The 10,128-nt window shown below is 51.7% G+C and overlaps 1 protein-coding gene across 2 annotated transcripts in view; it reads left to right on the top strand.

The window, feature by feature from the left end:
* Nucleotides 1–3,780: 3,780 nt before the first annotated feature.
* Nucleotides 3,781–10,128, top strand: part of GPR35 (G protein-coupled receptor 35) — a 29,370-nt gene continuing 23,022 nt past the window's right edge. The window contains exon 1 of one of the 2 annotated variants that reach the window (XM_070489233.1): nt 3,781–3,917. The gene's annotated coding sequence lies outside the window, so the exon portion shown is untranslated. The remainder of the gene's footprint in view (nt 3,918–10,128) is intronic. The other variant, XM_070489234.1, reaches the window with a different exon arrangement.

Here is a 10,128-nt window from a genome sequence, read left to right as displayed (position 1 = left end):
CTGGGTCACTTTTCCTGTATGGTGACAGGTTCCCAAAAAAACTACCAATGCCTGTTTGTTCTGCACACATATGAGCTCTGTCTTATCTTTCCTGACTTATTCCATCATGGCTGCACACCCGGACGTGAGGCCTTGGTGCTCTGCTGGACCGGGCCTGCCCCTCAGGGGCCACATTGAATCACATGGAGATGTGATGGGAGCTGTGATGGGCACGTCTTCAGAGCCCCAAGGGCGGTCCCAGTCTCCCACCTCCCTCGAGGTGCCGCTTTTTCTGTGCTGTGTGGGTGGGGGCGGTAGTTTCAGTCTCCCCCTTGGCCTTCCCAACTGTGACGTCACTGACCCCAGTGAGAGTGTAGGTCATCCCCATGTGTCAATCTCAGTTATATGCTTGGGGATCGGAAAATGACCCCCGTGGGCCCACTGTGAGCCAGTCCTGGCGAGACTCCATTGTTAACTGCCTCTCAAGTGTGCCCCTCTGACGGCGCATGAGGACACTCTGGGTCAGTGTCGGCCCAGGACCTGTGTGCCGGTGGTTCTGAGGTGTCTGGACGTCTGTCTCCCTCTCCCTCTCCCGGTGCACAGGTGCGAGTAGGGAGCTGTAGTCAGGCGGGGGGTGAGGGGCATGCGGGGGAGTCCTTGTCATGAACACTTGCTGTGATGGAGGGTCCCTCCTCTCGGGGCCCAGCCGCCTCTTCAGTCAGTACGTCCTGGGCCTGGATCTCTCCACCAGAGCTGCTTTGCAAATGACCCTAGGCTTCCTGGCACCTGGCCTCCAGCCACCTGCTCTGGCACCCTGGGAGGCCTTCTTTTTTCTGTATCTCCAGCTCATGGTGTACAGGGCCCAAGGGCACATCCCCTTCCCCGGGCACCTTCTGGCTCAACACCAGAGCAAATTTAAAATTAGATGGGACAGAACTGCCACCTATGCCAGGGGCCACTGTCTGCCTGCCACCACAGACGGGTCCTAGTTGCCAGTGGACAGTGAGTGACCAGCTCCAAACCCCATGGGAGTGACTTTCTTCTCAGACCCAGGTTGGACTCTGAGGCAGATGCTGGAACAAGTTTGGGGTGCACACTGTTTGTAAGGGAGGGGGGAGGAAGCCTGATTGTTGCTGGCCCCCCAGCCCAGGACCTCGCCAGGGAGCACTGGAGTGTCCAGTGTCCCACATGGGGCTGAAATGCTGGGTGTTTATGCCCCGCCTGGCTCAGTCTCCCAGGCAGGCCACCCCTGCGGTGTCACCGTGGCCGAGGCTGCCCCCCAGAGCCAGGGCTGCCCCCTAGAGCCGAGGCTGCCCCCTAGAGCCAAGGCAGCCCTGAAGGAGCTGACAGTAGGTGGCTGGGTGCCCAGCATGCTGTCCCCAGGGGGTCTGGAGATGCAGCTGTGGCCCTCCCTCCAGTCACTCCTCCTGTCCAGCCAACTTCCCATTAGCTGCCCGTTGCCCCTTCTCAGAAGTGTCTGTTGGGGTGAAAACTGTGTCAACCCAGTGACGTCCTCAGTCGGGACCTTGGTGAGGGGACTTGCTCTTGGCCTGACAGCCTGGGAGAGGGACCCCCTGGCCTATGCCTGGCGGGCTTGTAGGGAGGGAGGGTGCTAGGGACTGAGTTGTGTCCCCCCAGATTCGTATGTGGAAGCCCCAGCCCCCATGTGGTGGTGTGAGGAGGTGGGGCCATCGGGAGGTGACTGGGTTTAGATGAGGTCCTGAGGGGCCCATGATGGGATTAATGTCCTTATGAGGAGAGAGACCAGAACTTCCCATGAGGACACGAGAAGGTGGCCATCTGCCAGCCAGGGCCCGAATTTGCCAGCACCTTGACCTTGGGCTTCCAGCCGCCAGAACTGTGAGCAATAAATGTCTCTTGTTTAGCCCCCCAGCGTGTGGTGTTTTGTCCTGGCAGCCGAGTGACTGAGACAGAAAGGGAGTGGCATTTCTCTCTGTCTCCACCGGGGCAGGTTGTTCACAGCTGCCACTGTCTTGCCAAGCTCATCTCGGAGACCTGCCTGGGGGAGGAGGCCATCTGGACCCCACGTTCCCGCCCAGCCTCAGAGCCCCTAGTGCAGTTGGCCGTCTCACTGGATAGCCCTGCCTGGATGATCTGTCACAGCGCATCTCACAGTGTCACCCCTCTTCCTGTGGCTCCAAGGATGCCCTCTGCCAGGGGCCGGCCTGGGGCTGGCTGTTCGCCTGGGTTGTCCCAGGGAGGGCTCCAGGGGGCGCACTCGAGTTGCAGCCCAGAGCTGCTCAGCTCTCTGTGGATCCATCACTCCTTCTTGACTTGTTTTGCTACAAGGCAGGTCTTTTAAATGAAAATAGAGAAAACCAAAGTGTTTTCTCACCCCATTAAGATTCCTTCTTTCTTCCCTGGACAGGCAGGGTGCCCCTTCAGGAGCACCACCCTTCTAAAGGAGGGCTGGGGGCTGGGGTACGGCCCAGAAAAAGAAAATGCTGCTAACAGGCCCCCATCACCATCAGACTCCCCACCCTCCGTGAGGTGCCAGAACTCTCCAGAACTCCAGAAGGCAGAGGCTGGCCTTCCCAGGCAGAGAGGTGTGGGCCGGGGCCGGCTTGTCTTCAAGAGCCGGATGGGTGACTCACCCTTTCCCCTCTGAGGGACCCTTGGTGAGCTCGGCCAGACACTCTCCCTGTGACCACGTCTGGGAACAAGTATTTGTCAGAGCGCCCTGTCTGGGCCCCACTGTGGGGTTGGGTGTGAACAGAGGAGGGAGGGTCAGGACCTGCAGAAAGGCAGCCTGGGGGAAGCAGCTGCCGCCTGGCTTATAGGATGTGGCTGAGGCAGCACAAGCCTCGTCCCTGAGCCAGAGGAAGCTGAGCATCTGTGGGAGCGCGATCAGATGTGGTCCCCGTGCCCTGAGTGCTCGTCCCCCTCCCCGGTCTGCACCTCTGTACATGAGCCCTTCACACGAGGCACCAGAGGCACCAACCGGCAGAGCCGAGGGAGACCCTTCCCCCAGGGCATTCTCGACCAGCAGCTGGTTCCACTCAGCATGGCCACCCTCTAGCTGGGTGACCTCAGAAGTAGCTCGTGTTCCTTTGGCTTGATGAAAACATAACTGGGCTCTGGCCACACTCAGTGTCCCCATGTACAGGCTCTGGCCACACTCACAGTGTGTCCTCTGTCCCGAACTCCACCCTCTGGTTTGCCCTGGAGTCCCTGGCCTGGAAGTGCCTGCTTGGGTGAGGCCAGTGTGGCCCAGCCTGATGAGGAGGGGAGCAAAGGAAAGTGGACCTGCTCCCTGAGGTCTCCCAGGGTCTGGGCAGGTCCAGCTGCAGTGGCCGCACCCCTTCTGCCCCACAGAGGAACTCCTGATGACTCAGAAACCTCTGGCCTCAGCCTGCATCCTCACGTCTGACAACGGTCCCCAAGCCCAGTGCAGGATGCCCCAGCCTGAGCTTGGCTTGCAGACCCCAGGGCCCTGGCAGGCTCTGGGACAGTCTCAGAGCAGGCCCACTGCTGCCTCACCACTCCACTATGTTGACTGACTTGGCCTGGGCCTCCATGGAAGCCAGTGGCAGTGGCCAGCCACGCCAAGCTGAGTACCCTGGGTCCTCAGGGTGCCTAGGGTCCCCAGCTGTTCTGTGGACCTGCCAGCGGGGGACTAAGAGGGGCGAAGACCACCGCCCTCCGTGCCCAGTGGCCCTGGCAGACCCAGACGGGCAGGTCTGGGTGTGTGCAGGTGAGAACACCTCCTTTCCCGGGCTTCCTCGGCAGACTTTGCCCTGAACCACCTGTCTGGTTTCCTTCTCTCATCACTTCCTGCTCCAGGCACAGCGGGCAGTACCTTCTCCGTGGAAGCAGCGTGCTAGCCCGTCCTGGTCCTGGGTCTTCGCTCTCATTGTCCTTGCCCGCCTTCCCTCTCCCAGGCCTGGGTTGGCCTTGGGGGTGGCAGAGCTCCTGAGGTGAGTATGGAGATCCTGGTGCCCTGAGAGCGGGCAGTCAGGGAGGGGCCTGGCTGGGACAGCGCTTCCTGGGTGGGAGGCAGGATGGAGCCTCAGTGAGCTGGATGGGGCCTGCCGCACTGGGGCCAAGGCTCTCAGATGCTCCGGGCCCTTTTCGCTGTCTCTCGGACTCTATCTTCCTCCATCTCTGGCTCAGTCTCTCTCTTCATTCATAATCATGCCTTGCTCAGTGCCCCATGTCTGCCTCATTTGGTTTTGCTGGACCTTTTTTCTCCCCTAATATTTAACAGACTTAAGCTAGCTTTGCTGCCTTTTGAAAGGAAGGGAAGAGTCACTCTGTTCCTGGGGACACTTGGGAGTCTTAAGAGCTCAACATGAGGTCTTGGACAGGAGGAGGGTTTTGAGGATTCTCTGGTTTTGAGGATGAGTTTGGAGGGCAGGCCGCCAACCCCCAGGAGTGCTCAGCTCTGGGGCCCCGTCCCTCCCAGGGGGAGCTTAGACGGTGGCTGTGGGCTCTGGCTGCAGCCCACAGGTGGTCCAGTGCATGCCAGGACCCTCTGGCCTTTCCTCTCTGGTTCCCGGCAAGTACAGGCTTCGTCTGCACAGACTGCAAGGCCTGCTCACTCAGCGTCCCTGGGAACATGGGCCGTGGAGGGTTAGTCAGGGGCATGCTCGTGCGCAGTTTCCTAAAGCTCCCACCTCCCCCCCATCCCATGCACACACCAGACCAGGCTCAGGCCCTGGCCGTCCTCAGCTGCCTGTGACTCCTGGTCCCTTTCCAAACTGGCCAGGAGGTGAGGCTGCTGGGTAAGGAGCCAGCACGGGCTTGGTCTGGGCTGAGGCTGCTGTCAGGGGCCAGTCCTAGGCCTCAGGGAGATCCTGGGGCCTGGGCAGGTGTGGTGTTGGAGGACTGGGGCACATGTGTGTGTCTCTCTGGGCGCATCCCCATACCCCAAGCCCATAGAGAAGACACCCAGCATCTACACATCCCTCTCCGTCACCTTGCTCTCCACCGTTCCTTCACTCTGAAGCCCCTTGGCGAGCATGTGGGGTGCTGTGGATGTGGCCGAGACGCCCAGCACCTCTGCCCTTAAGGCACGCACCATCCATTAGGGAGGACCATCTGCACTCAGGTCATCTAGATGTTACCAACAGTGAGGTGATAGAATATGTTTGGGGGGGGTGGGGGTGGTTCTTGACCAGCCTAGGGTTAGCCAGGTGCAGGGAAGAGAGGCTGGGCACCCTCAGGGAATGGAAAGCAGCTCTCTGTGCCCACAGTGCAGGAAGTGGGCTCAGAGAACATGGCAAGAGCTGAGGCTGGAGAAGTAAGTAAGGGCCTTGAGGGCGTTTAAGGAGCTTGGGTCTTATCTCTTGGGCAGTGGGGAGCCACTGCATAGTTTTAAGCAGGGTGTGCTGTGTGTGCATTTGGCATCTCCCTCTGGCTGGAGTCTCAGGGATGGACTGGAGGTAGGGGGCCAACCAGGAGGCTGTTGCAGACATGCAAGGGAGAGGCGATGGCTAGGCAGGGGGTGCTGGAAGCTGAGAGAAGAGGTCAGCGTTGACTTACACTCAGGAAGCAAAATCAGCAGAGCGTGATGCTTGAGGCTTCATTGGTTTGAGTGTATAGATCAATAAGAGGAGAATCGGCACCTTCCAATCCATGAACATGGTACACCTCTCCATTTAGTGAGATCTTCAATTTCTCTCAGCAACATTGTGAGGTCTTCTTTAATTTCTCTCAGCAACATTGTGAGGTCTTCTTTAATTTCTCTCAGCAACATTGTGAGGTCTTCTTTAATTTCTCTCAGCAACATTGTGAGGTCTTCTTTAATTTCTCTCAGCAACATTGTGAGGTCTTCTTTAATTTCTCTCAGCAACATTGTGAGGTCTTCTTTAATTTCTCTCAGCAACGTTTTGTAGCTGTGGGCATACACATTTTGCACTTATTCTTAAGTACTTTGTTTCCTGATGCTTGTAAATAATACTGTGTTTCTAGTTTCATTTTCCAGTTGTTTGTTGCCAGTATATGGAAATACACTTTTTTGGTATATTAATGTTGTGTCCTATAACCTTGTTAATTCATTCCTTAGTTCATAGTTTGGGGAGCAGGGGTTGGGTAAATTCCTTAGGATTTTCTACATACACGAATATGCCATATCTGGAACTAGAAAGTTTTAGTTCTTCATTTCCTATCTGAATGCATTTTTTCTCTTGCCTTATTTCCACTGGTTAGGATTTTGAATGGAAGTGGTGAGAGCCACTCTCCTTGTTGCTGAGCACAGTGGGAAGGCATTCGGTCTTTCACCGTTGAGTATGAGGTGTCCTGTAGGTCATCTGTAGATGCCCTTTGTCAGGTTGAGGGAATTTTCCTTCTATTTCCAGTTTGCTAAGAGTTTCTATCATAAATGGGTGTTGGATTTTGTCAAATGATTTTTTTTTGGATCTGTTGAGAGGATTATACAAATATTCTCCTTTATTTTATTAATGTAGTGAATTATATTGATTGATGTTCTAATGTTAAAATAGACCTTACATTCCTGGGATACTTGTTCTTGATGTATTATTTGTTCTGTGTATTGCTGGGTTCAATTAGCTGATATTCTATTAAGGATTTTTGTGTCTGTGTCCATGCGTGATATTTATCTTTCTTGTAATATCTTTGTCCAGTTTTGGTATGAGGGTAAAGCTTACCCGTGAAAAGGAGTCAGAGATGCTCCCCCTCCTTTATTTTCTGAACATGTTTAAGATTATTATTATTTTATACTTATATGTTCGATAGAATTCACCAGTGACACCATCTGGGTCAGAAGTTTTCTTTGTGGAAAGGTTTTAAGTTATGAATTCAACAACTTTAATAGATACAGGCTATCCAAATTTTATATTTCTTATACAAATTTTAGGAGGTTGTGACTTTTAAGAAATTTATGCATTTCAACTAAGTTGTCAAATTTACTTGCATAAAGTTATCAATAATGTTCCTTTATTATTCTTCCAGTCATTCTGTGGGATCTGAAGTGATGTGTCCCCCTTCATTCCTCATAGTAGTTATTTGTGGATTTTGTTTCTTGATCAGTTTACCCAGAGGTTTATCAACCTCACTGATCTTTTCAAAGAACCAACTTTCATTTTATTGATTTTTCTTTAGATTGTTATTTTCCTATTATATTAAATTTCCACTCTTTCTTATTTCTTTCCTTCTACTTTCTTTGGTTTCATTTGTGGTTGTTTTCTAGCTTCCCGAAGTGGAATCTCAGATCAATAATTTTAGGCCTTTTCTCTTTCCTAATATAAGTGTTTAAATCTATAAATTTTCCTCTAAACATTGCCTTAGCTTTATCTCACAAATATTGATAATTTGTGTTTTCATTATCATTTAGTTCAAAATATTTTCTAGTTTCCCTTGATTGCTTATTTGACCTTTGAGTTAATTGTACTTGCGTTGTTTAATTTCCAAATATTTGGGCATTCTTTAGATATTTTATGTCTTTTTGTTGTTGATTTCTAATTTAGTCGAGCTGGATTTAAAGAACATACGCTGTATGATTTAAGTCCTTTTAATTGTGTTGAGACTTGTTTTATGGCCTGTTGTGGGGAATGTTCTTATGTGTACTTCAAAAGACGATACGTTCTTCTGTTGCCGGGTGTACTGTTCTGTAAATCTCAGTTTGCACAAGTTGATGGATTTTGTACAAGTCCACTATATCCTTACAGATTTCCTCTCAGTTGCTAAGAGAGGAGTGTCAAGATAACCCGTCATAATAGTGGATGTGTCTATTTATCCTTCTGAGTTGATCCTTTTATCATTATGAAATGTCCCTTTTTATCTCTGGTAAGATTCCCTGTATTGAAATTTACTTTGATATTACTGTACCCATTCCAGCTTTCTTAGGGTTAGTGCTTGCATTTTATATCTTTTTCCATTCTTTCACTTTTTTTTCATTTTTTTACTTTTAACCTATTTCTGTGTTTAAACTTAGTATCATTTAGACAGCATATTGTCACTTCTTGCTTTTTTAGTCCAGTCTGATAATCTTTGCCTTTTATTTGAGGTGTTTAGACCAGTTACATTTAATGTAATTATTGATACAGTTGGGTTAAATCCACCATCTTGCTATTTGTTTTCTGTTCATCTCATCTATTCTTTGTATCTTTTTCTTCCCTCTTTTGGATTGAGTACTTTGTTTTCTCTCTTCTATTGGCTCATTTATTATACCTCTTTTATCTTTTCAGTGGTTGCTATTGGGTTTACAATATGCATATTTACCTTATTGATGACTGATTGGACGTAGGAGGGAGGGTGAAAGGAAGGAAGGGGAAATTTTGCGTCAAGAATGACGCTCAAGGGGCTGGCCCCGTGGCCGAGTGGTTAAGTTCGCGCACTCTGCTGCAGGGAGCCCAGTGTTTCGTTAGTTCGAATTCTGGGCGCGGACATGGCACTGCTCATCAGACCACGCTGAGGCAGCGTCCCACATGCCACAACTAGAAGGACCCACAACGAAGAATATACAACTATGTACTGCGGGGCTTTGGGGAGAAAAAGGAAAAAAATAAAATCTTAAAAAAAAAAAAAAGAATGACGCTCAAATATCTGGCCTGGGCAACAAGATGGATCGTTCTCTCAGATGGAAAACCTTGAAGGAAGGCTAGAGTGTGGGGGATGATGAAGGGGCTTGATGATGTTGTCAGTTTGGGACAAGTGGCACGTAAAGTGCTTGTAAGGCATCCAAGAAAAGATGCCTAGTGGGCCGTTCCATGTGTGGTCCAGAGGTCTGGGCTGGAGCTGGCAGCTGGAGGTCATGTGCATAGGGGTGATTCTGGAGTCAATGGGAGTGGGTAAGTCTGCTTATAGAGAGTGTGATGGGACAAAAAAAGGACCCATGATCAAGCCCCAGTGGACCCCAATTTAGGGGCCAAATGGAAAACAACAGGGATGTGAAAGGAGAACCCTGAGAGGAAGGAGAAAAACAAGGTTAGTGGGCCATCATGGAGCCAAAAAGGCGGTGGCCCAGTGGTTACCACTGGGGAGCTGCCATGAGAGGGTTTCAGAATTTGGGTGGGGGGCAAGGGAGTTTGAAGGTCGTCTGAAGTTCTACTGTTTAGAAGTTCTCTACCTGCGTACACGTATGGGTCTACATTTAGATCTGTTCAATGTTTAATTTAAATGTTTTTAAAAATAAAGACTAGGACAGTTCAGTTCTGCCAAATGCTGCTGAGAGGTGGAGTAAGATGGTGCCTGTCGAGTGCCTGTCAGGGTCTGTGAGATGGGAGCAAAGGGACCTCAGCGAGAGATGTCTGTGTGGACGGAGCATGGTGGGATCCAAATCTCAGTGGCTTGAGCACTGAGGGGTTTGAGGAAATAAATGCTGTGAGCGAGGACAGCTCTTTCAGAACTCCTGAGGCCTGAGCTCTCCCATGGGCCTCTAGCAAGGCCTGGAAGACAGCTGGAACCATGGAGGAGGCAAAAAGTTGGCCAAATCCAGGATCAGGGTTTTCCAGAGGGTGAGGTGGGAGGGAGGTGGAGCATTGCAGGACCAGTGATGACAGCTGGCCGAGGGGTGGCCCCACATCTCGGCCTGCAGGGCTTCCCTGGTGACCAGTCTCATGAGTCCTGCTCTGAGAGCTGCTCGGTCAGTCAGCCACACCCCAGGGTGGATTCCCCCGTCCCTGCCCCTCTCCAGGGACACTAAACCGTGCCTCTGGCTGCCGGAGAGAGCGGCCTTCCACAACCCTGCATTCCAACCAGCCTGCCTCATTTGCGGGCCGTGTTGACTTCCTGGAAGTACAAGCCACACCTCAACAGGAGCTGTGCAGATGTCACCGACCTAGAGGAGGAGGCGGTGTACTCAGTTCAGAGACTAGCAGAGGCGCAGCTCCGCAAATACGTGCGGGAGGAAATGAACAGGTGGACAGAGCAGGATGGATGAAGCTGGCGGATGGTGGGCCTGCTGTGAGCAGGGTGGGAGTGGGGATGGTGAGAGCAGAGGGTGCTTGTTCTGGGTGAGGGGGAGCAGATATGACAGTAGGGCCCATGAACAGCCCTGAATTGTATGTGTGTGCGTGTGTGTGCACACAGGACTCTGGGAAAAGAATTTTGGACTCTTCAGATTTTTCAGGAGAACAAGCACCAAGTGAAAAATCCAGCTTTGCTTCATGACTCTGCACGTGGACCTTGGCCTGGCTCTAACCTGCCTCTCAACACAGTCCTGACCCT

This window comes from Equus asinus, chromosome 19, assembly GCF_041296235.1.
Source record: "Equus asinus isolate D_3611 breed Donkey chromosome 19, EquAss-T2T_v2, whole genome shotgun sequence".
Classification (NCBI taxonomy): domain Eukaryota; kingdom Metazoa; phylum Chordata; class Mammalia; order Perissodactyla; family Equidae; genus Equus; species Equus asinus.
The sequence above is the reverse complement of the archived record's forward strand: the minus strand, read 5'-3'. Positions and strand labels throughout refer to the sequence as shown.